The sequence below is a fragment of the Asterias rubens genome, chromosome 6 (assembly GCF_902459465.1).
Source record: "Asterias rubens chromosome 6, eAstRub1.3, whole genome shotgun sequence".
Taxonomy (NCBI): Eukaryota; Metazoa; Echinodermata; class Asteroidea; order Forcipulatida; family Asteriidae; genus Asterias; species Asterias rubens.
This window is the reverse complement of record NC_047067.1, coordinates 14393364-14393767: the sequence shown is the minus strand read 5'-3', so window position 1 is coordinate 14393767 and position 404 is coordinate 14393364.

The following is a 404-nucleotide window of genomic DNA, read 5'->3' as shown; positions in this document are numbered from 1 at the left end:
CGAATATGTTTGAGTTGTCGAAAATTTTATTATACTTTGTCGCATATGTTTAATTAAAATTTCTAATATATATCTGTGGATTTTTAGCATCCAGTCTGATCACGACATCATACTTATTCGCGAATAATTTCTTGACACCGCATACGTATGCGCAAACATTTGCGAATAAATTTGTGACATCGCAAACGTATGCAATCAAAAAGGTACGGTGGCCCAAAAGCACATCGCATAACTGTAAACTTGTCGGCATACGTACATGTATGTCGTGAAAATATTTGGGAATATGTGCGCATGCTTACGTATGCGCTTGCGTATGGTCGGATTTCGTATTCGCGAGTAACGTATGCGAATATTGTTCTGTATCACCCCCAAAACACACACAATTTTCATTTCTCCAAGTGCAA